This window comes from Cupressus sempervirens, chromosome 11, assembly GCF_028749045.1.
Source record: "Cupressus sempervirens isolate cs-2001-9-10 chromosome 11, ASM2874904v1, whole genome shotgun sequence".
Taxonomy (NCBI): domain Eukaryota; kingdom Viridiplantae; phylum Streptophyta; class Pinopsida; order Cupressales; family Cupressaceae; genus Cupressus; species Cupressus sempervirens.
This window is the reverse complement of record NC_143128.1, coordinates 637517734-637542455: the sequence shown is the minus strand read 5'-3', so window position 1 is coordinate 637542455 and position 24722 is coordinate 637517734. Positions and strand designations below refer to the sequence as shown.

Below are 24722 nucleotides of genomic sequence, written 5' to 3'. Positions count from 1 at the left end.
TCAATCTTCATAGGTTTGCGTGATTGTGGATCCTTATGAACATCAATTAGTGAAAGTCTCTTTGTCAGTTGAGGAGATAGATGGTTCAGTGGAATAGGTTCAATAGACATCCTTGACCGATCTACATTCATTTTTTTTAACACAGTTGGAAGGAGTAAACTTCAGCATTAGCACCAAGATACTTGAGTAGGTTTCAGGGCCACCATATATCTTTAGGAGTGTACCTTTTCCTTTGTTTCTTCTCAAGGGGAGGAACACCATTCTGCATTCATGGACCTTCTTCTTCATTGGAGTGACTTTCACTTGTTGGAATTCTTCTTTTTGGGGGGGAGCCTATTCTATCTCTCTTCCTTCTCTCATTCTCTTATGCATATATTGGATGTATGTCATAATGGGGAGGTCTTGATTACTTCATCCATCACTGCATCCTTATTTATCTCTCTTTTTGGGGGAGGGTTTTTCCCATGAGGTTTTCCCTCTTTCCCCGCTTTATGAGAGATTGCATCTTCATTATGTACATGGATACCTCACATGGCCTCATAGCTGGGACCCATCTTGCATTTCATCCTAGTTTTGTGAACTTAAGGGCATTCCCCTAAGTTGTACTTAAGGGGGGGTGTTGGTGTAAATAATTATTTACTTATTACACTTACTTAAGTTTACTTAGGTTAATGCATTAGTTTATTAATTACACTTACTTAAGTTTACTTAGGTTAATGCATTAGTTTATTTTTTTGCATTATTTTATTAGTGAGACACTTAGGAGTTTGTGCACTCTTGTTAGTTGTCATGATGACATCACAAGGGTTTGCACCTCTTTTAAGCACATGTTGTCTACAACACAAGAATCTTCTACACACATATGACACTTTGTCATTCTTATCCATTCATCTAGAATATTGGATAAGGTGCTTAGTTGTCTTATCTTCTTGTTGTTTCTAGAGATATTCTAGGTGCTTCCTGAGAGGCCTTTATATATAGGCACCCCTAGTGTACTCTTAATAATGACATATTGAATACATTGTCATTCTGATCATACTCTCTCTCTCTCTTTGGTCTACTATGTGCTTGTGTTTGAGTTCTTAATTCCTGGGTGAATTTTTTTCTTAGGAAAATTCTTACAATGTCCAATGGTAGTGGCATAATATGAGGTGAGATCATTCATGTTTGAGATGTTGGATACTTTTATTTTTTTGTGGGTACCAGGATGGAGCACATGGTTTACTTTCATCCATGATGGTGGATGTGCTAGGAGGGATTGTTCCCTTGTTCATTTATGTGGCTACAGATTGACCCTATGCAATGTATACAACAAGTGGGAGATTGTTGAGATAAGGGGTGTTGCACACATTGAATAATATTGCTATATTTTATGATTTTATTTTATTATGTAATGTTGTATCTAGGAGCACCTAGATGGACATACAATATGTAAAGATTCCCATGGGATATACTTAATGAGTTGTATTATAACATTGTTATAATATTTGATGCAATTATTTAATATTGGGGAAAAGAATTAAATGCCCAATATTAAATGTGGGGTCAGTGGGTTTGGTAGCACATGGTTTATGTAATACCACTTACTGGTTTTGTGGGACTTGCTACTATATAAGCAGCCACAAGGGTAGTTGTTGATAGAGAGAGTGAGAAGGCAAAAAGACAAGAGTCGAGCAGGACAAGGCTTGATAGGTTAGCCAAGGGAGCATTTGTGAAGGTCGGAAGCATGGCATGGGATGTGTGGATTCATGCTTGTTTACATAGTTTTCTCGGTTGTGGCTATGGATTTGAAGGATTCCATGGTTGTATTGCAATGGTGTTTTTTCTGAATAATATATAGTGATGGATGCTTTTGGAGGCTGGGTTTTTTCCTCAACGAGGGTTTCCCAAGGTATATCTTGTATTGCATTTTTTTGTGGTGTGTTGTCTATTCTCTTGCATGTGGATTTGAATTGCATATTTATTTTAGATCTATTATGGGCTATGTGGAAACGGTTATATTCTTTGTTGCAAGTTTCCTTACAAGAAAGTGGTTTAAAAGTGGCTCATACTCTCACTACAAGAGTACGAGACAAGGCAAGATCAACCATACAAATTAGAGAAATTTGTGAGACAGTATGGGGGACATGAGTGATAAATGAGGGATTTTACTTTTTAAATTGAACACTTAGGATGTGGTGGAAGAATGGGTGGGATTTTAGAAACTTTTTAGGTTTTTTGTGCTACTTTTGGATAGGTTTCAAGATAGGATAAGGATGCAAAATAGATGCTAATAGAATGATTTTGAAAATGATAAAAAATGACTCTTTTTGTTGTTTCCTTGTTGTGAAATGGGGCGATGAGATGGAGTCTATTTGAAGTTTGAAATATAGGATTCTCCATGAGGAGAAACACCATGTAGTTGAGCACTTAATTTAATATATAAATATTGAGGAATGACCAAGGTTACCAAGAACATCAAGACCTTGTCACCATTTTTGAATATGATTGACTGAACATAAATATGCAAGGATTTCCCTAGCATCACACATGAAAATTATTGGGAATTAGAGTCAAATTGACACTATGTAACCCATAAATAAGTGATATTTCTCAAGTGCACCATGTAATCATAGATGATCATATGTTTAGATATACAAGGGTTATACCCAAATGACTCACAGATAGAAAAGTAAAAAATGAAAGATAGATCAAGACCTTGATAACTAATTGCCCCATTCACAAAACACCATAGTATGCATGATTGTGGGGACCTTGAGAAGGGGATAACCAAATTTCTTGGAAAGGATAATTAATCTCCATAATTAAAATCCAACATTGAAAGAAAGAGTAAATAGAAAAAACATAACTATGTGATAGAGAGATTGATAGGAGTCAATACTGATGGACCCAAGTCTAGAGACAAGAGGAAAGATGTATCCTATAAGGACTTATTGGTAGCACCTAGCACCTTGACTCAAAAGCAACTAGAAACTCTAAGGACAAAAATTTAGTGATAGAGGATTGTACATAAGGATTTTCTCAAGAGTGGAGTAGAAAGAAATAAAGGACCTTATTTGACATGAATTGACATGAGACTAGGCTATGTATGATGGGACTTGACTAATGACTAATGATTTGATGACTAAGGACTGAAAACTAAGGACTGATAACAGATGATTGACAATGGATGATTGGTAATGGATAATTGATGACTGATAACTAATGATGAATGAACAAGGATGGTATGTACAATGGAACTAAATGAGATACTAGTGTACAAAAGTTTACTTATAGGGGATGGTGAGGATATGTTGGTTCTATGTATAAAGTATGTTGAAGATTATATGAGATGCATTTGTATAGTACATATTTTGAGGGCAAAGGATAGTGCACTAGATTTGTTGATAAAGTACACAAGATATGTTACATTTGGATTTTTCTATAGTACAAGTGAATATCTAGGATAATATCATACATGGTGGAGATATAGCATATATAAATTATGATATAGTATATTGTTTTCAATTCTTCTACCACTAGTACATTCGGGCTCATTTTTTGACCTTTATTGGTTGAAATTTTGACCAAACTTTGACCAAATTTGACCAAGACATTGGTCAAAAAAAAATTTTGGTCAAAAACTTTTTTAATTTCAAGGACATAGTCTGCCAAGCAGTGGTCAAAATTTTGACCAATTCTTGGTAGAAAAATTTAGTAATTGGTCAAATTTTTGACCAATGCTTGGTAGCACACTGCAGGGCATTGGTCAAAATTTTGACCAATTCTTGCTAGAAAACTACTAGGAATTGGTCAAAATTTTGACCATTCTTGGTGGCAAGCTGTTGTGAATTGGTTGAAATTTTGACCAATGCTTGGTAGAAAACTTTTAGGCATTTTTCAAAATTTTGACCAATGCTTGGTCAAATTTTTTTTGAGGCTCACAGTTGTTGAGGTCCACTTCAGCAATGGCCCTTCCTATGAAGTTGCCCTCTAAAACCTTTCTAATGAGATAATGTGTTACGAGCTCTTCATCAGTGGGATGGAACGTGAATCCAAGAGGTAGTTGTGCATCACCCATATCATGAACCATGATATGGGTGATGCACAACTGCCTCTTGGATTCACGTTCCATCCCACAGATGAAGAGCTCGTAACACATTATCTCATTAGAAAGGTTTTAGAGGGAAAATTCATAGGAAGGGCCATTATTGAAGTGGACCTCAACAACTATGAGCCTCAAGGAGGGTTCAATTCCCTCCTTTATTATTCACTATACATATAATCCCATACACCCATTTGATCTTGAATGATGATATGTACAGAATGTTGAGTGTCTGTGTTGAGTGCTCCAAAACCATCCATTTCATGCCTTCATCTGTACACAATGTCTTTCTAGTTTCTTTCTACTCGCATGACCATTTCATTTCATATGATCATCTGAAAATTGTGTCACTCTAAGCTCTCAAATATTTCCTCTTGAGTGATCATCTCATAAGTGCTAAATGAGAGCTTTGGGATAAGCTATAGGCATCCATCAAAAGTTTGGGCAGATTTCAATCTAGAATATAGTACTAGAAGCTATATTTCATGCCAATCAAAAAATCTTCTTGGCCATGGCCTGGGGAAATATGAACCAGCCAAATGAATGCCACATTCATGTTTGATGGAGAAACCCTTCCTGAAAAAGGGGAGATATTTTTTGTTGACCACTCAATTGTTGTTCTCCTAAAGCTACATGCCAGAATTAGAAAAAAATAGACTCGTCTTTGGAGTTGAATCTACTTCTAGTTATAACGAGAAAGCTTCTATCAAATAATGAAAGCCAAGAATTGGGGACTTCAAGGCAAATGAGTTAAATGAAAGGGGATTTACACTAGAAGATATGCATTGTGCATAACAAAAACAATCAAGAGAATTAATGAAAGAGGATATATGTGTAACAAAGATTTTTTGTTAATGATTGCAACCCATTAGTTGTAAATTTTTTCTCATCCCAAAGCACATGATAATGTGTTGGTTTGTTGGTCCCCTGTAAATGATAAAAACCAGATCAGTTTTTGTTATAATACATGGAAAAGAAAGCATGACAAGTTGATATAAGAAATAAGTATTATACCTATATCCCAACATGATTGCAGAGATAAAAGTTGAATTTCGTGAGATGGAAAATTTTGGAATCAACCACAGTGCCTAAAAATATAGGAAACCCAGATCAGCGTTACAAATTAATACCTTTGAATAGAGTAGAACAATACTATATAGCCTTATAGGACCTTCAAACCTAGCAAGATTTTCCCACTTCTATCTATAGAATGCCTATCTGCATGGTTGTTTGCAAATAGTCTAGTATGGTGCCACTTTTGAACAAAAAATGTCACTGGGGGTTGGTAATTTGGCTCAAGAGATGCACAAGCCTATTCACACCACATAACTTATAGTTCATATAGCATTCATCTATCTTCTTGAACAAAATCTATAGAGAATACAAACTAACTAATGAGCCATGCCAATCTCAATTGAATAGCTAGTACTATTGTGAGTATTAGGAAATTGACCCTATGAATAACATCCAGTTCATAAAGTAGAACTTGGTAAAAATGCCATTAACTTACACCATCTTTGAAGAAATACCAAAGCTGTCACTAAGGAGACATGAGAAATGTAGAACTAAATCTCACCACAAAAACCAATCAAGATAAAATAAATTACCTATAAAATATGATTCACAGAGGCTTTTGTCTTGTTGCTCTATGAAAAGAAATCAATAGCTCCCTGCAAAGAATCAAAGTGAAATAATCATTCGAATTTTTAATATCATACTATAAATTTCGAGTAGTAAGTGAATTTCCACAAATCATATTTTTAATTTTTTGGAGCAGTATTTTGTCTAAGAATTTTCAATTTCATTGGTTGGTTTAATGTTAATAAAATGCATAATGATCACTATTCCTATCTAAGATATGACTATGGTGAAAGCAGAGCATTAAAGTTTTTACCTTAACATCTCTATCATTTTCTAAGCTAATAGAAAGAGTGTTTTAAATGTACATAAATGTCTCATCCATAATCATTGTGATACTTCATAGCCAATTCCATTTTAATGTTACAAATGGCTTTGCACTATCTATATCTCTAACATGTAAGGCCTTTTAAAACTAGTAATATTGTAGTCATTCATCAATTCTCCGAAGATTGGAATAGTAATTCTTAACCATACAACATAAATGAAAATTAAACACAAGCCCCCAAAAATTAAAAGCTTAGGATTTTTAAAGTGTAACAACTACTGTCCTAATAGATTGATAGTATTAGATCACAAACCTTGAAAATTATACAACGTCATCAAGTTGGTCAAAATCACAATAGTTCACATCAATAACACCAATAACAACCATCAATGAAACAACATGGAGTAGGGTTAGGGTTTGAAGATCTTATCGTAAAATTATCATAGCCAGAGCTAGCTAGAGTGAAGCTTACTTTGGTAAGAAAATCATCCGAGGTGAGAGTGTCATCCAGATATACTGGAACTACTTCTTTGATGCCCAGTGCAGATGTTGTAGAAAAAACTCCACATGATCAATACTACAAGGGAAGCAAATATATCATTTCAAGTAGGAATATAAACTTGTTTGATGACATGAAAAAGGAAAATATTTCAGCCACTATAGCTAGTTTTTGAATTTAAATACAAGGATTAGATTTTTATAACAGACCATCTAAAAAAAATAAAGGTGGTGGTTTTGCTATGGATTTGAACACTGGATATTTACCTCTATACTGGTGACAAGTTAAATCATTTCAACCAGACTATATAAAGTATTTGAGGACCTAAAAAATAAATTCTTTCAACCATTTCCATTTGTTGAACATATATGGAGAACAAAACAATTAGGAGCATCATGCAAATAGTACATATTATAGACTTTACATAGAGTAGACATTGAAAATAGATAATGTGAAAAAAATTAAAGGATGTTGATTATTAAATGATCTATAGATTTGAACACTGAAATTTGATATATCTGCTAGTAGTGAGATGAATCCCATTCCAAATTAAGAGCCACTCAACCCTCAAGATATTAGCTTCAACTTCATTATTATTGGTTTTCCAAGAATTGAGGAGAAATTGCCATTGGGGGAGACATGTTTTCCGCACATTTGAATTGTAAATACAAAAGAAAGATGCTGAAAATTATTGACCATGGGGGTGATAAATTTAGGAATCTTAAATGCTAGAAGATATTTAGATACCTTGTGTTGCCGATACTTCTCCCTGACTGCAGTCAATGTACACCCTCTGCTATTTAGTTGTAAATTATGCAATGCATGAATATAGTCCTTCATCTCTGATACTTTATAGCCTGTGTAATGTTCTAGCATAGGATTCTAAAGATCGAGGACAATAAAATCCTATTCAAATTTTAGTATAGACAAGACCAAACAAAAAAATGACTCAATGGAATTTACATTACCTAGGGGCAAGTTCCAAGATCAAGAGTCATCCTTGCCACAAATATAGCTGATGCAGCTCAAAAGTCATACTCAACAAGGGTGAGTTTAGCAGACAATTGCCCATGAATTCCAAATGTAGAGATGGAACCTGAATGAAAAAAATTATGAAGGTAAGAATAAAATACTTTTATATATTAAATAATTTTATCTCCCACATACAACAAAAGAAAACTAGAATGTAAAGCTACCTTATATCATGTTTGAGCAGCATGGGAAAAGCGCCTATTCGAATTGAGAAGGGAAAATGAAAAATGAGTATAGCATTTATCATGATTGTTCTGTGGCTTACATTTGAATATATCAATGTTTTTTTTTTTTCATGTTAACTTCAATGAAAATAGTCACCAAGATTGCTCCACAAAAACCATTACCTGAGAAAGCTCTTAGTTGTTGGTGTTGTCAGATCATATCGCAAATAAGTTAGGATATTAATCTCCATTTCTAACACCTATTAGTATTAAGATAAGGATAATTATCATTTTAAGAATACCACCCAAGAGAGATGTGACAAATCATCTTGCAGTACAAAAGGAAAATTGTACCTCCTCCCTTGTGTAAGTATTATCTGTAATGTAACAAAATTCTTCCACATGTGGAGCACAAATTTCTTCGTACTTCCTGAAAGTGGCATCAAAGCAGTAGTTAAAAACTGACCAAAGAAAAGAAAAGAAAAGAAAATGTTACAGTAGGCAAGAAGTAAACACAAGGCAAAAAGCATGCAAGTAACCCCAAGAAGCTAAAGCTTTTGTCTATTCACAATATTTGCCAAGAGCAACTGATCAATATAGGACACCGTTAAGTAAAGTGTATTTGGCACAAGGTTGTACTCCTCAGCAACCTATTACAACAATCTAATTTTGAATTGATTATATACAATTAATTGCACAACTACAATAGGGAAAAATAAATATACAAATAGCATGAAGAAATGCAATAAGCAAAAAACCTCAACAAGCCAATCAACAAGCATGCCCCTCATATTTACATTGATCTCCTGTTGAATTGTTTCAATGTAACAAGGTAATGCTCACCGTTTTAGCTGAAAAAGTAATTGATGACTATAAGTATTAATCTAAAGAAGCTTCAAGAAAATGTCATAAATTCAGTCTAGCTTGACACATGAAAACCGATAACTTTTTTTGCTTCAAGTACCTATATTACTTCATTTAAGCTTAGAACATCAACAAAAATTTGCAATTTTTAGTGAAGATATGTATCAGCTAAATCTATATCTAGCACACCACATAAAACAAAAAGTAATTCACAACTTCCTTTGTAGAACATTGTAGATCCATCCAAGGATCTACAGTTATATACCTATATAAAAAAAATTACAACAATAAGCTGAAGTTGTTAAAAGCATAATACATCTAACAATAGTGAGAATTATACTAACAAGCATTAAAAAAGTGCATAGAAACAAATCAGCTCAATTGAACAATATAAATTTTCTAGACCAAGAATAAAAGATCACTATGAACAGAGCAAATCTCTATAATGTGTAATTTATCATAAATTTCTGTGGCATAAGTAGTACACATCTAAAGATCACCATGGTCCAAATCAATATCAATATAGTGAGAATAGCTTGAGCACCCCACACCTTCACAAGATTTGACTAGAATGGCAGGAACTCCTGACATTTGTAGAAGATCAAAACTGTGAGTAAAAAGTAGAAAGAAGAGAATTTGGAAAAATTGATCAAAATAAAAAAACAAAACTTAATGAATTATATGTTTAGGTACTCTTAATTAGTTTATGAAATCCTAGTCAAATTACCTTGTTTTGAATTGTTCTTGAGCTCTCTCGATATATGCTGATTTTGGCAAATTTGTTGCTTTAGAGAAGACACTAACGCCTCATTAGCATATGCTGAAGCATTTTCATTATTTGTTTTGGCTACAAGTTTTTTGCATTTTAATTGCACTAGTATATTTTCTGTAGTTGTAGTTAGATCTTTAGAATTATCCTGTATATCCTGTGCATTCTCTCCATTGCTCTTTTTTTCACCAATCCCAACATCATCATTGGGAGAATGATCCTTGGAATGGAAAGGAACAAGTATCATATCCTTTTCAATTTTTGCAACTTTGGTATCTGTATTGACATTCTAAATAATTCCTTGGCATTTTCCTTTTCTATTGTTACCCAGGGATGCAGCCTAAGCTGATATCACAATATAAATAAATTATATATATCCAAAAGGAAAGTGTAAACTATTCAACATACAATAGTGAGAATTTCTTCAAGTGAGAATAGAGGAGATATGACACAAATAGTATCAAGTTCTCTTGAAGATATGCAAAATTTAAATATAGACCCCAGTGTGCATAGAATAGTAAATTAAAGAAGACTTTTGCCATACAATTTAGACTACGCTGTCATTTCTCATCATCTCCCTGAAATAACATGTAGAATATAAAAGTTAAAACCAACATAAGTATGCAAAATAAAATTCAGTTTTACCTTTCATGTCCTAACTCTTGGCAAAGCCAATTCTCCATCTTTATACATGTTAGTCACATCTCCAAGTATTGCTTTACGTTTAGCTAGACTAGTAGCATCACATAAAGAATGCATGGTGGAATCCTCAGATGTTGGTCTTTTCCTCATCTTCCTTTTGCCCACCAGAGGAAAAGGTGGGGGTAGGTTGTTTTCACAAGAAACAATGTTATTGTTAGATGTGGACTTCGCAACCCTAGCCCGAGTAATGTGGACATTATTAAGTTGTTGTGGCCTAGTCATGGCTTGGTCACTTAAGCAACAATGAAATGTACAAAGCCTACCTCTTCTAACCCTAATTTTTTGAATAATATTTGCATAGAAGATTGAAGTGAGAAAATCTATCATGAAACATGACCTATTACTCCTGTGAAAAAATCACAAGCTATAATTTGTAAGCACAAAATCGTGAAATGCAACTAAAATCACAGAGTTTAATTATTATCAAATCAATATTGTGAGCTAAAACCAACTGAAAACATGGTTAACGATATGGAAAAGATTTTAATAGGCTAAAAATGGATGTGCTTGTTAAATGCTGACTAACTTGAGAATACAATTTTGATCCAAGAATCTAAAACTAGTTGAGGTGTTAAGGGTACACTATAAACTAGTGAAAATAGAGAACATAATTTAGTACAACAGTAAAAAAACCCACAACTAGGATTATGAGTAACTAGAAATATGTGCATTTTTATAGGAGTAACATTACAACTATTAGGTTAAGTTGCTCATTTAGATTTAGGGATGGACTTAGGTACCAAAATATGATTCATCATTTTTTTCTTATTATGATTCATATGGATTCATGTGTATATGTATTATATATAAGAACATATGCATGCATTATGTATGGAATCATGTGTATTTATTCCATGTTTGGCATATGGGTCTCTAGGGATCTACATAGATTCACATTAGAATTCATATGGATTCATGTAGGGTTCATATTTGACCTTGTGGGTTTGTTCGGATTCACAAATATCAAATCCATAGGGTCAAATTCGAACACTATGAAAATCTAGTACATACTGGTTCAAGAATCCAAACCCAATACGGACCTAGTTCTAGTCCACAAGCTAGATGCACAAATCTGGTAACATGGCTATTAGGACATGTAATGAGTATTGACTAGAATTTTTAACTCCAATGTTATTCAACCCAAAGTAATGAGACTTAGACTCAGCTCTGACTCAACAAGGGCAATTCAACTCGTGACCCAGCTTGGACTTGGTCATGACTCGACAATGACTCGCTGAGTCAGGGTATACTAATTGAATGTAAAAGAAATTTTATTTATTTCTACTTTTGTATTTAGGAGGGACATATCCATGAAAATTGAGTTGTTGAAGGTTAGACCAAAGAAAAAAAGTCCACCAATTAAAATTAGTGGATGCAAAATTGCATATATTGGTAACCTTCCTCGAGTTGTTAAGGAAGATGATATCAGACAATTCTTCAAGGACTCTAAAATAGAGTTAGTAAGTTTAGCATCATATAAAATAGGGCTCCACCACCAAAGAACCAAAAGATGACTATATGTTCAAGGAAACAAAAAAGACCATGTTGACTATATGTTCAAGGAACCAAAAGATGATTGCAATGAGACTATTACAAGCGAAAAAACTTTAGTCTTGTTAAAGAGAATTGGGATGTGTATTTGAAGACTTAACAAAAATTTCCAAATTTCTTTGAAATAGAAACATCTTGCAGTGCTCTTAATCATAAATGCCATACCACTTTAACTCGTTGTTAGTTTCATAGTCACTATCACTGAGACCCTCATTTTTATATTGATACATCATGTGACCATCATATTTATATTGATACAACACTCCAAGAACATATTCACCATTGGTATCTTAATTTTCTTAGCACATTTTTTATTGTCTCAATTCCTTTTTTAGTAATGAAATTCCCATAGATAAAAAGTCGACTGAAATCAGGCTTGTCTACAATAGCCTCTGTAGCAGCCTTAGCCCCAATTCTAGAGATAGTAGTAGTACTCAAATCAAGCACTCTAAGCTACCTGTGACCTTTCAAAATTTCTTTTTATATCATGATTGTTCCATCATCCTTGAGTTTGTTTTGTGATGCAACAAACTTTGTCAACAAGCTTTTTTTAGCAAGGCATGCAGCCAAAGCTGGAGCCACTTTTGGAGTGGTACCATTTCCAAAAATCGTAAGAACTCTTCGAGATGGAGTAGCATACTTGAGGCTGTCTACAATGGAAATTGTGCCTTCATCCTCAAGATTCATATAGTTTAAATGAACTTTTGTGAGACCTATTTGTCCATGGATGACTTGGCTCAGAGAAACACCACCGACTGTCCCAAACATGTTATCTGATAAATTGAGTGTTTTCAACCTACTGCCTTGGCTCAAAGCTCCTAATAAAGCTTTAACATCTTGGATACCTATACAACTTCTTAAGAATTCAAAATCCTCCAGATCAATTCATTCTTTTACAAGCACTGAAAGGGCCTCTGCCGCATCATCTTCTGAGTAGTTGTGACAAAAATGCAAACCCTTAATCCTTTCAAGAGATGGAAGAATCTCACAAATGAATCTAGCATCTTCTTTGGAAATTTGGGTATCTATGAATTTCAAATTTTTGAGCATCTTCTGAGATTTCAAGAGTGGTCCAAAAGCTTTAACTCCCTTCTCTCTCAATTCATACAGATCAAAAGTCAAGGATTTGAGCATGCACCTTTCTAAAGTAGATGACAATATTGCAATGACCTCAAGTGCTTCAGACTCGAACCTTCCGAAGATAAAATTTCAAAGTTCCACCCCTATTAAATTTTTCTAAATATCCATCAAGACTCTGTTTGCAACACGGGCTACCTCTACTCCAAAACTTATGTTACCAAGGCATAACTTGGTACAAGATTTCCTAGGTTCTTCCAATGGCCTAAAGAAGTCTATAGTTGAATGTTCATCAAGAAATCTTCGATCCCCAATTGAAATCTCAAATATAGTTTCTCTCACATCAACTAATTCAGATAATGATTCCATGATCTGCAACAAAGCAACCCCAAAAAGGATTTTGAAAACAAAAAGATTTGGAAACAAACATATTACAATTAAATTTATAAAATATTAGGAGTTGCAGGCTAACGATGATGAAATATAGTAGAAGGGTTTATCTTGTAGTCCAGATACCTAGGGTTTACAAAATTGGAATAGTATAAATTGGAAATGTTCCAAGAAGCAATCTGCACAGTTTGGCTTGCTCGAAAGGTTTTGGACATGTATTATTTTCTGATGATGAATCCATGGAAAATTCCATGAAAAAAGATAATGTGAAATTATATGACAGGCTAATCAGGGTTTCTTATCTAGTCAAGAAGTATACTGAACCAAGAAAAGAGAAAAAGAAGGTTCAAGATGTTTAAAAGATGGATAGGAGTTCAAAACTATATTTAGATGAGTAGCACTCTTGTGCATTACGAGGGCTAGCAATGATATTAGACAAATTAATTGGTGCATGATTGCTAGCATCAATCAAGTGTTTGGCAATATCAGGAATTGAAAACATTTGTACAGAATTAAAAGTTTTTGATTGGGGCTGCAAGTCTTTATGGGTGCAAGGGTTTCAAAATAATTTTACTTGAATGATTAGGCTCATGGTGCCTGAATGATTTTATTTCCTCATTTATATTGAATAATAACTAGATTCATGTAATGTGTTAAATGGTGGATGTAGTAAGCTTTTTGTCTTGCTCAGGAAATTCCTTTGTGTTATGAGAGAGGAATTGAAGGAAATGTGACATTTAATTTCTGTCACAAGTTTTCTATATTCTAATTCTGGCCATTTAAATCCTTGAAAAGCCCAAACATTGTTCAACTTGAGTAGATTTTGTGTCCTTTTGAAATCAAAAGGGGAACTTTTTCCTTCAACTAACACCTATTTATTGGTACCAAGAAATAGTATATTATAACTCTTGAAGTGGCAACAATTTATAGCTATCTAAACTTGCAGGTGCACAAACTAAACTATTGTATGCAACAAGTTTTGCTACACATGATTTTAAGGTGCATGTAAATGGAAAAATCTAAGGAGAAAACTAAAATGCATGCCTTATGAAGGGGAAACTCATGCAAAGGGAAACGTCCAAACATCAAACTGAAACACATGCCTTACCAAGGGGTCATTTTGTGTTCTCTAAAGGTTGTCTTTAGATGAGGTTCAGTAGTAAATCTTTATACGAGGTTGAGGTTTAGTTTGTTGTTTAGTCATAGGCCATGTGGAGGGGATATATTCTTTTGACTAGTACCTTTAAGCTGCATTCATATAGGGCACTTTCTATTGACTTGTACATTTATGTTGTAGGCAAAGGGTATCTATTCATTTGAGTATAGAAACCAAGACTCCTAGGAACTTCTAATAAAATAAGTTTAAGCTGATCAAATTAAATTCTTTCTTGTAAAAGTATTATCACTAGCCAAAGTTTAGAAGACCATCTAGATGAAACTAAAAAAAATTTGGATATGGGCTACAATTATTCCAGATGAGATGGAAAAAAATCTTTTATGTATTTACAAGTCTGACAATAGGTTCTATAGGTGAAGCATTGTTGTAATAATTGTTGTATGTGTTTCAAGCACTTTATGAAAGGATAGATAAATTAATGACCAACCATAAGAGAGAAAAAGAAACCAAATACCGTTTTTGTATGAGGTGTTGTGGTCTCAACATGGCATATCAGACCAACAAGAAAGTTACATTGTGTGTTTTCTAGGGACAAGACAATACAATTTTTTTTATTGGTCTCCTAAAGTAATTGGAACTGTAATTGTGTTTGTCTAAAGCCTTAGAATTATAATCCTTACAGGTGTTTTTAGGAGTTACAGTTGAGACATTTGGCATATGTAAAATGCTTTACCAATATTTCCAGATCTGCAAATCTCTTTGCACTGGCTTCAATCTAAACTATTTAAGTACAATTCATTCATTATTGGAGACAATGTGGAGATTGCATGAAGAGAGGTTATTCTCTGTATAACCCTATTACCCAAACTAGAATTGGTGTGTCCAATGAAAGTTAGCATTTAAAATGATTACAATGTTTCAACATAATAACTTACAAAGGATCCCGGTATTTTAGAGTTTTCACTCATTTCAAAAAGAATTTTACCAAATTCATCTCAGAACTAAAACAATGGATTCCAAATGAAAATCATAAATAGAAAATGTAACTTACGAAGTTGTACTGACAAGATGCATCATGTACTTTTTGTAAGTATGACATTGTCCAACAAGATCTATAATCACTTCCTGCTTTAGACCTTGCATATTGTAGCTATTCCAATTACAAATCTAACCCTTGTAAAATAGCTTCAACACTACTAATGCATGTATGAGCATATTCATTTTTTTATGTCCTTGAAACAATATGTGCAATTATAACTAAGTGTCATCTAGTGGTTCTATCTTGCAATTGTAAACATGATTTGCCAAAATATTTTGGGCATGAGAGCCTCAAACATAAATTCTATCATGGAAATGGTTTTGTTTTGCAACCATAAACATAACAAGAGTGTCACCTAATAACTCTATCTCATAACTAGACATATGATACTCCAAAATCTTTTGGGAGTTCAAATGCATATATTCTATCTTGTAGAAATCTTAGCTAGTATGACAAGGGCCATGATCTAACTAATCCAAGTGAGCCCTTTAGTAGTTTCCTTTTCAAATAGCCATTTGCCTTAATGGCATGCATCTTCATAGCACATGGATCCTATAGTTTGCTACTAGTTAGAACATTTATTTCATTGGTTTTCATCAAATGATTTAGTTGCAAAGAAGGCATACAATCCTACAATTCATATAATCAAGAATGGCCATGGCATGCATTAACTCTTACTATACATATTGTAATACTTGCTAAGAAACCACACTTCTCTTTGATGGATTTGCTAAGCAAGATAAAAAAACTTACACAAGATTTGTTGAAGAAATGTACCATCAAATAGCAAGACACATGAACTTTACAATGAAAAACATGATTATGAAATGCAATTATAGATGCATCTGGCTTATGTATATTTGACAGTCCCTTTTTGCATAAGTACTTCATTGAATTGATTTTACACACTTCATACTCACATATCCAACACTTATACAACATAATTTTTTACAAATGATTTGTCTTTTTGTTTACGTCCTTTCACCTCAATGAATCAAGTAAGTTAGCTCCAAAAGTGACCATTGGATGAAAAATGAAATGTGACATAGGTTGGCTTCAAATAGGTGCATCATGAAGATATATGAACCATGACTTGAAATAAGTGTATTATGAATCAACATATAATAAAGTAATTTTAACATCAAACCATAATAGATTGAAGAGCATGAAAGAAAAACATGTAGCATAGGTTACCACAAAAAGACGTAAACATGTACCATAGGTCACAACACAAAGACAAAAAAATTTTATGCAAAAAACCCAATGAAGGAAAGAACATTGAAAGTTAACTCAAATTATATGAAATATGGATTACAATATTTATTTTAAGTCTCACTGCTTAAGGAGGCACATTGTTCCTTGATGAACTTGTTGAGCATGATACAAAGTTATATGTATTCGTTGAAGTGATATACTATCAACCAACAATATGCACAAGGTTTGCAAGAAACAACAAGATTATGAATTGCAGTGATTAATGCATCTGACTTATTTTATAGGCTTCATACTTAGAGATCTAACACTTACAGAACACACTCCTTCACAAATAATTTATCCTATTTATATCCTCAACAAAATCTCAATACATTAATTAGGTTAGCTCCAAATGTGATTATTATATGAAACATTTAATGCACATAGTTGATCTTCAGATAGGTGCATCATGAAGAAAAATGTGTTGTGGATCAACCCAATATAACCATTGTGTTCTGCAAGATCTATATACCAAAAAATAACTTGTTTGGCATGGATTAGCCATCATTGTAGCATCATAAAATATGTGGTCACCTTTCTCTTAGTGCTAAAAACTAGTAAGAAGAAGAGTCTAAACCAAACATAGGAGCACCTAGACAAAATTGAGGGGTTTAGGAAAACTAAATACCATATTCTTGGAAAAAATCTTTACATGAGAGAAAAACTCAAATAAGGAAGTGATATGTGGAAGGGAACCTCTAAACCTTTACAAAAAGAACACTAATGAAGTATATGATAAGTACTCAAACCTAAAATAGACCAATGAAGAAATGCATTAATCTAAAAATTGATCAACTCAATACATGCATTCAGCTAGTACATACCTTCAAATTTTGCAAAAGTTTTCATATAAGGTTTAAATGAAAACCTTCGATACATGCTCCGGCTGTTAAATTTAGTGTTAAACCTAGAAATGATAGCTTCCTTATTGTTTATTGCTTGGATATCGATTCAAGGAATTTGACACCTCCTCATGTGTGTTGTTGCTTGACACCAGAATTCAGGGCAACACCATCTCTCAGCTAAGTTACCTACAAATTGTGATCATATCAAGGATTAACTACTGAAACCATAAAAATGCTTAGACAAGAAACTAAAATGTTGAATTAAAAAAAGTTGCGGCCATATTTACAATAGCCATTATTTGCAATAAATTTTTATAGTTGGAGATCATAAATATACATTTAATAATATACCTAGATTTTGAGTAATGGAAGATGCTGACCTTCAAAATTGACAGCTCCATTGAGGGCAAGCAGTTCTTCCCTAGTTGGCATAACTTGTGCTATGGTGAAATCTGCAATGCTCAACTCTTCTATAGTTGCTTCAATCAAATCCATGCCCCAATCATTGCGAAGGACGTAAGCTCGTCACTCTTTGAGAACCCCTCACAAATCGCCTCAAGTCTGCACCTAGTTTAAAACATATGGAAACTATTAACATATGCGAATAGTATTTTATTTTAAAACATAGGAGCCCATGTTGGTCAAAATTTCAACCAACACGAGCATATGTTTCAAAAAAAAAAAAATTTTGCCTCTAAAATTTGACCAAACCTAAACAAATTCATTGATGATTGAAAATTTGGTCAGAAATTAAGGCCTAATTTACTAGTCATTATTAAATATATTTCATATTGATCACATGGAGGCACCAATAAGGACATAGTTACTTATATTTGGTATTGAATACATATCATCTGCACACATCAAAAGAAAATAAATATTATATTATATGGCTAACAAAGTATGGTATGATAGCATACTAATATGCTCTATGTAATTTGAATCAATACTAAATTACAAATATTGTATCCAATTCTATGGTGGGTGAAGAACTGATATGTTGTCATTTATATACACATATATTAATAGTAATAAATCAAGATTATATACAATAAATATACATCCATAACAAATTTATATATATGTAATAATCAGAGAGATGGTTTTGGACATTGTGTACAGATGAAGGCATGAAATGGATGGTTTTGGAGCACTTAGCATAGACACTCAACATTCAGTACATATGCTTGGAATACCTTTTGTCTTAGTTTTATAGAGGTTTCAATTCCTCCAAAAGTTACTCTAGACTTGCATTGAACCTTTTGTGCATAAAAGGTTGGGTTTTCATAGTGGTAATAAGATAAATACCTTTGTGCTCTTTTGGTGCATGAGAAATTATTTTGGGCATGCTAGGGTAGTAGTTTTATTCTTGGTTTCTGAGCTCATTTGGTCTGAGATTACTTATTTTTAAGTATTACGACCCAAGCTAATATCATGCCATTGTAAGCCTAGACTTACCCATTTAAAATATGATGGATTTTTGGTGATTTGTTTATTGTTTTGGTTGGGACCCTTTATAAACATCCCCAAACAAGTAACATTGAAGACACATACTACACTTTGGAGGTATTTGGTGTGCCTAAGTTGACCAAGTGCTTTTATTTGACCTCATTTCATTACATTACATATTTTTAAGGTGGAGCAGACTGCATCAAAGATTAGAACTCTGACTAGGGCCTAGGATGTCTACTTAAGCCCACCAGTGAATTAAACTACAGATTGCATCAAAGAATAAAATTGTGGCTAGGGGCTAGAATGTCTACTTTAGCCCACCAATGAATTAAACTACTCTATTTTTGGAAAGTTAAGCATGTTTACATAGTGTAGAGATATAGAGAGCTTAACCCATGCATCATAGATAATAAGATTTTTTGTTTCTATCCATATCATTGATTACATTGCATTGCACAAAACATATTTCATAGTGCATAAATGATAGCTAGATGGTTACTATTGACAAAATTTCAACAACAACATATTTTGTATGAACTCAATGTCAACCTATAATAGCATAAATTAAGTCAAAGTTCCAAAATTTATTGTATCTAAGGTATAAAAGACCACAATAATAGAATATACTAGACTATGAAAGTAATAATGTTGGGTTGTATAGGGAAAGGACCACAGTGTGCTTATGGAGAGAACTCTAACTATTGATTTTGCCTATAGATTACTTGTGTTGTTAGGACAAAGCAACTGGTAAAGATATAAGACATCAGTGCATGTACTAAGGTGCACAGGACCATAAGTAGCTTCCATTTTCTACAAGTAGAATTCAAATTGCCAGCCTTTAATCAGATTTCTAGGTCTTGGTGAAAACATTAATGCTAGACAAATGAAAAATGGTGTACTCTTGCTCTTTCCTGCAAAGGTCTCTATTGAAGGTTTTTAAATAGTGCCTATTCACTACTATCAGCAACTAGTTGGTAGTTTCATGTAAATTAGACAACTAATTCCATTAGATTGTGTGATGCAATAGTAGTTTAATGTATTAGCATAGTGTATGACCTCTCATTGACCTGCAAAAGGTTCTGTACTTATATGTAGAGAATGATACAACAGATTAAATAGAGTTCTGAAACAATAGGAAGATAATTGTAAAAAAATTATCATGTTGTAGCATATTATATGAAAACAATCATATATGTGCAGTTCAAAAATAAATGCCCTTCTTTGTCCCTGTTACAATCAAATAACTCAAATGAAAAAAATGATTAATTTCATACAAAATAATCAGTACTACACTTTTCTAAAGACTCTGCTTTCGACATCATCATCAGTTACAACAAATGTAGATATCTATAAGAAAAGATAAAGGGAGAAAGTTGATGACCTTTATGGTTGCAACGTGAAGCATGGGCTTAAATGTTGAATGACCTAAATATATGGTAGATCAATGAAAAAAGGATCCAATATAATAAGTCAAGTGACAAAAATGTTTGATTCGATGGACAAAAATTAGTATGTTTCTCTGAGGACTTTACTTTCAACATCATCATTGCTTTTATCAAATCCAATATCTATACACAAAGATAGAAGGAGAAACTGAACCACTTTGAGGTAGCAATATGCTAAAATGTTGACCTGGATACATGATAAGTTAATAACAAAAGCATGTGAAAATTCACAGAAAATCCCAATGAACTATTTTTCCTTCTTCGACAAAAATGGAAGAAACAAACATCCTATAGAAAGATCTAAACCATTGAAGAAAAGACATAAAACATCTTAAGAGAAATAGAATTAAAAAGAACATATCATTATTTAGCTATTCTATTCATAGTCACAGTTGGAAAAAATTAAAACCCCACTGCGATAAGTCTACAGAGAATGTAAGTCTCTAAACCCTAAACCAAGGAGACCGACATTTTCTGAACAAGATATATAAGAAATTGATCTCTACCAGAGGTATGTAAATTTAACAAAATCTAAAAATCAAAGTGTCCATTACAAGTACCAATTTGGTCGACCGTGGTAGCAGATGAAGTATCTTCAGAATCCATGCCCACAGACCTGTTAGACTATTGTTGAATCCACGCACGCAAAAGACAAAGTGAGAAATGTTTCTTTTTATTTTTTTGATGTATAAGCCTTGTGTTGGTCAAAATTTTGAGCAACACAGGGTTTACATGTAAAAATAAATAAATTTTTACTTAACATTCTGACCAACCTAAACTTATTTAGTTGATGGTTAAAAATTTTTTTAGAAAAATGACGTTAAATGTAGTAGTGTACAAGTATAGTGTTTGGTACAAGTGTTTTAATCATGTGATTTTTGAGTTCACCTTGGGGATATGGGTAACTGGATGGAGGAATGCTATGATGATTTGATAGATAATATAATGGTCTAAGTACACATGGTGCCTATTTATAGGTTTTAACCAAGTAACCTATCCAAGGCACTTGAATTTCCAAGTTTTCACTATCAGATACTTATTTTCATGCTTTTCTCTTTCCTCTTTTTAAAGTTTTTTTCAAGGCTTTTTATGATGTTTTTGTACCTTTTAGGGCTGGCATGATATACTGAGTGGCCCAAGCATAAAAAATATTGAGGTGAATGATATTGGTGGGATCATTCAAAAGCTCACCTTCTAGAGTAGATAATTGATATGCTCCAGAGCCAAAAGATGTTGTGACAACATATGGACCTATCCAGATAGGCTCAAACTTTTCTTTCTTCTCTGTATCTGATTGGACCTTCATGTTATCTTTTAGGACCATGTCACCCACATGAAACTAATGGGGGTGAACCTTTTTATTAAAAATTTTCTTGAGTCTATTTTGGTAAACTACTAGGTGGTCATAGGAAAGTTGCATTTTCTTATCAAGTAGATCTAGTTGGGCGAGTCAAGCAACTTTGTAGTCATTATAAGATATTTTTCCTTGCAAAGAAATGCATAAGGATGTGAGTTCAACCTTTATAGGTAAGACTTCTCCAGCTCCATAAAATAGGGAGTATGGGGTTGTGCTAGTAGATGAACAAAGGCATGGTATGCCCAAAGGGTAGGGTTGATTTGCAGATGCCAATCATGACTAGAATAATTGACAAGCTTCTTTAGGATATTGAGTAGGGATTTAGTGGTTGCCTTTACCTAACCATTAACTTGTGGAAAGTATGAGCTATAAAAATAGTGATTGATGTGTAAATAGAGCACAAATCCTCCATTTTAAGTGTTTTAAATTCACCCCCTTGGTCTAAAAGGATAGTAGCTGGGATACCAAAGTGACAAATAATGTGGTAAAGGATGAATTTAAAAACTTGGACTCCTATAGCATTGACAAGTGGAACTACTTCAACACACTTAGTGAAATAATTAATAGCTGAGATGATCTATTTATGTCCATTATAATATGGGGGTGTGATTTACCCAAAAAGGTCAAACCCCCAACATACAAAGGGAAATGTTGGTGTGAGGGGTTGTAGATCTTGTGTTGGTGCATGTATTAGATTAGTGTGCTACTGACATGGTAGACATTTTTTAACAAAATCAAAAGCATTGCGTTCTAATGTGGGCCAATAATACCTAGCCCTTAAGATTTTCTTAGCTAGGACTATTACACTCATGTGGGTACTATAAATTCAAGAGTGTACTTCCTTTAAAACCATACCAACTTCATTTGATTCTAGATATTGAGAAAGAGTATTATGATAACCTCAACAATATAAGGTGTTTTCCATAATAGTGTAGTGGGAAGATCTGTGAATGAGGTTGAGGTGTTGATTTTTTTTAAGATGGAAGGAGATGATATCATCTTTAAGGTAAGAGTGAATTTCTTGGTAGCAAGGGGATTGGGGACCAACCAAAATGTAAACCATTACTAATTCATCATTTTCTTAAGCAGGATCATGTAATTGTTCAACTAAGAATCAGTACTATGAATCTTCGTATGGAATTTATAGGAGTGAGTTGTTAGTAGCCATAGTGTCAACAACCTTGTTTTGAAGCTGTGAGATCTATGTGAACTAGATCTTGGTAAAGTCTTCTTTCATCTTGTCAACCATCTCTTTATAGGACAATCATTTATCATCTTTTGTTTGATACTCATCCAAGACTTATTTGATGATGAGTTGAGAATCACCAAACACTTGTAATTCTATAATGTTTCGTTCAATGGTTTTTTTGAGTCCTATGACGAGAGTCTCACATTTTTCTATGTTGTTTATATTAGAGTAAAGTGTTAATTTAATTTAATTTATTAAATTACCTTTACTCCCTCTCAAGATTGCACTTTGTGCAATTTTCATTTCCATTTAATAGTTAATTAGTAATTATTAAATGTCATTTACCTTTTAGGTTACCCCTTTTAGGTTTTTGATCTCCTTCTATAAGGATTGATCTTTTGTAATTATCTCTTATCTTTTTCATTTCTAAGAGTAGAATTTGCATATTTTTAGAGCAAAACCCTTGCATCTCCTTGCCTTTTTATTTTTTGTGACAAGTTCTTACATGCATGTATTCTTTGGACTTTGTGGATTTTTATTTCTCAAATCCTTCATTGTATCATAACTAGATCTATTGTAGCTTGTTTGGTATTTGGAGAAAAAGAAGAATGGGGGTTTGACATAATAGATTTGGTATTTTTTGGGTTTTTTTTTTAATGAAAATAGGTGGGGGTATCTAATTTTCAAAGAACTTTGAGACCAAATAGGCCTCATAGTTGGATTCAACAGGTGTCAAAAACCCCATTTTCATATAGAGTTTGTCAATTTTTGACAACTTTGGTTTGGGAGGCAAATTTTTTTGCATAACAGGGTCGTACAACCTCTATACACAATCTAAGATGAGAAAAATTTCAAAAAATTGGGTTTTTCATCTGCTACAGTTTAAAAACATAGTTAGTGGTCATCGAAACCACTAGCAGTCCTAGTAACCACTAGCGGCCATCCTGATCGTTGTGGCTCCAAATGCTAGCCATTGTCACTTTGTTAGGTTTTCCACCACTACCCTTGAGTTTCAACCACCATTGTTGTTGCTCTTCCTATGCCCCACCTCTCCTCTCTACTCCATCAGTGGCACAACCACCCAGCCACCACCAAACCACTATGGTGGCCCTTAATTTATTTATTTAGTTTTATAAAAAAAATAAAAATGTTTTTGCTAATCTAGGGGCCCTATCACTTTTTTGTGATATTGTGAGGATATGTCGGTCTTTTTTCAATCCAAAAGAAGCACTACAAAGCTGGTTCAGTGATAGAGACAATGGAATAGGTATTATTTGGATTTTTTTCTAGTTTGGTACCTTTTTCTATGCTTGAAGTCCTTTGATGTCTTTTATCTTTCGGGGGTCATAAATTCTTCGTTATAGCTCTGTTTTTTGCTATAGAAAAAGAGCCAGAAAGATCTTCTTGAGAAAATTCCAGATTATCTATCATTTCACTAGTATTTTGTACTAGGTATTTTTGATTCACATTTGAATCTATTTTTCTCTTTTCTCAATTATGCATTCCTTTTGTAAGTTGGGGTTTGATTATTTGCATTGTGGGGGTTGTTTTTACATTACTTTCTATTATTATATCAACATATCAAAAAACTTCTAAAACCCCTTCTAAAACAATGGTCGAGACCTCTTCTTGTCTAGTACTTCTAAACCCACACAACTACCATACATTGAAATCCCATATGCAATAGCTTCTCTATTCAAAGGGTTTGTGGTCTTATCTAGATATAGTGCAACCAATTTTTCATAGTCAATATCAAACTTTGTAGCATAGGAATAAGATGGATGAAGCCATGGGTCTAATTTCTTTGAGTGTTTCAAATAACTTATAGTTTCATCTTAATGAGTGTTTCACTTCTCAAGAAATGTGGGACAATTTTAATGAATTGTTTGGCACCATCAACAAGTTTAGAGCACTTCAGATTGAGGTAGAGATTACTTCTCTCTTGTTCTTGATGCTTTTCCCTCTATTGAGGACTTTTTTTACGAG

General features: G+C 33.4%; 1 pseudogene; it reads right to left on the bottom strand.

Annotated features, from left to right (window-relative positions):
* Nucleotides 1–7082: 7082 nt before the first annotated feature.
* On the bottom strand, nucleotides 7083–10242 carry LOC149531379 (cyclin-A1-4-like; annotated as a pseudogene).
* Between the last annotated feature and the right edge of the window lie 14480 nt (nucleotides 10243–24722).